The following is a 2,185-nucleotide window of genomic DNA, read 5'->3' as shown; positions in this document are numbered from 1 at the left end:
TGTATTTACAAGAAAGTGAGTGGGAGCTCTATAGCATTTCTAATTTTACATGTAGACGACATATTATTAATTGGAAATGATATAGAATTTCTGGATAGCATAAAGGGATACTTGAATAAAAGTTTTTCACTGAAAGACCTCGGTGAAGCTGCTTACATATTGGGCATCAAGATCTATAGAGATAGATCAAGACGCTTAATAGGACTTTCACAAAGCACATACCTTGACAAAATTTTGAAAAAGTTCAAAATGGATCAGGCAAAGAAAGGATTCTTGCCTGTGCTACAAGGTGTGAAGTTGAGTCAAACTCAATGCCCGACCACAGCAGAAGATAGAGAGAAAATGAAAAATGTTCCCTATGCTTCAGCCATAGGCTCTATCATGTATGCAATGCTGTGTACCAGACCTAATGTATGCTTAGCAAGCTTAGCAATAAGCTTGGCAGGAAGGTACCAAAGTAATCCAGGAGTGGATCACTGGACAGCGGTCAAGAACATCCTGAAATACCTGAAAAGGACTAAGGATATGTTTCTCGTATATGGAGGTGACAAAGAGCTAGTCGTAAATGGTTACGTCGATGCAAGCTTTGACACTGATCCGGGCGATTCTAAATCGCAAACCGGATACGTGTTTTTATTAAACGATGGAGCTGTAAGTTAGTGCAGTTCTAAACAAAGCGTCGTGGCAGGATCTACATGTGAAGCGGAATACATAGCTGCTTCTGAAGCAGCGAATGAAGGAGTCTGGATGAAGGAGTTCATTTCCGTTCTAGGTGTCATACCTAGTGCATCGGGACCAATGAAGATCTTCTGTGACAATACTGGTGCAATTGCCTTGGCAAAGGAATCCAGATTTCACAAGAGGACCAAGCACATCAAGAGACGCTTCAATTCCATTCGGGACCAAGTCCAAGTGGGAGACATAGAGATTTGCAAGATACATACGGATCTGAATGTTGCAGACCCGTTGACTAAGCCTCTCTCACGAGCAAAACATGATCAGCACCAAGACTCCATGGGTGTTAGAATCATTACTATGTAATCTAGATTATTGAAGGAAATATGCCCTAGAGGCAATAATAAAGTTATTATTTATTTCCTTATATCATGATAAATGTTTATTATTCATGCTAGAATTGTATTAACCGGAAACATGATACATGTGTGAAAACATAGACAAACATATAAGTCACTAGTATGACTCTACTTGACTAGCTCATTAATCAAAGATGGTTATGTTTCCTAACCATAGACATGTGTTGTCATTTGATTAGTGAGATCACATCATTAGGAGAATGATGTGATTGACATGACCCATTCCGATAGCCTAGCACTTGATCGTTTAGTATACTGCTATTGCTTTCTTCATGACTTATACAAAGTTCCTGCAACTATTAGATTGTGCAACTCCCGTCTACCGGAAGAACACTTTGTGTGCTATCAAACGTCACAACGTAACTGGGTGATTATAAAGGTGCTCTACAGGTGTTTCCGAAGGTACATGTTGGGTTGGCATAATTCGAGATTAGGTTTTGTCACTTTGATTGTCGGAGAGGTATCTCTGGGCCCTCTCGGTAATACTCATCACCTAAGCCTTGCAAGCATTGTAACTAATGAGTTACTTATGAGATGATGTATTACAGAACGAGTAAAGAGACTTACCGGTAACGATATTGAACTAGGTATTGGATACCGACGATCAAATCTCGGGCAAGTAACATACCGATGACAAAGGGAACAACGTATGTTGTTATGCGGTTTGACCGATAAAGATCTTCGTAGAATATATAGGGATCAATATGGACAGCCAGGTCCCGCTATTGGTTATTGACCGAGAATGGTTCTAGGTCATGTCTACATAGTTCTCGAACCCGTAGGGTCCGCACGCTTAACGTTACGATGACAGTTTCATTATGAGTTTACAAGTTTTGATGTACCGAAGTTTGTTCGGAGTCCCGGATGTGATCACGGACATGACGAGGAGTCTCCAAATGGTTGAGACATAAAGATTGATATATTGGAAGCCTATGTTTAGACATCGGAATGGTTCCGGGTGAAATCGGCATTTTACCGGAGTACCGAGAGGTTACCGGAACCCCCCCGGGGGGTTATTGGGCCTACATGGGCCACGAGGAAGAAGAGGGAAGGAGCCAGGAGGGGGCCGCGCGCCCCTCCCTTCCTAGTCC

Source organism: Triticum dicoccoides, unplaced genomic scaffold, assembly GCF_002162155.2.
Source record: "Triticum dicoccoides isolate Atlit2015 ecotype Zavitan unplaced genomic scaffold, WEW_v2.0 scaffold21052, whole genome shotgun sequence".
NCBI lineage: Eukaryota > Viridiplantae > Streptophyta > Magnoliopsida > Poales > Poaceae > Triticum > Triticum dicoccoides.
The sequence above is the reverse complement of the archived record's forward strand: the minus strand, read 5'-3'. Positions refer to the sequence as shown.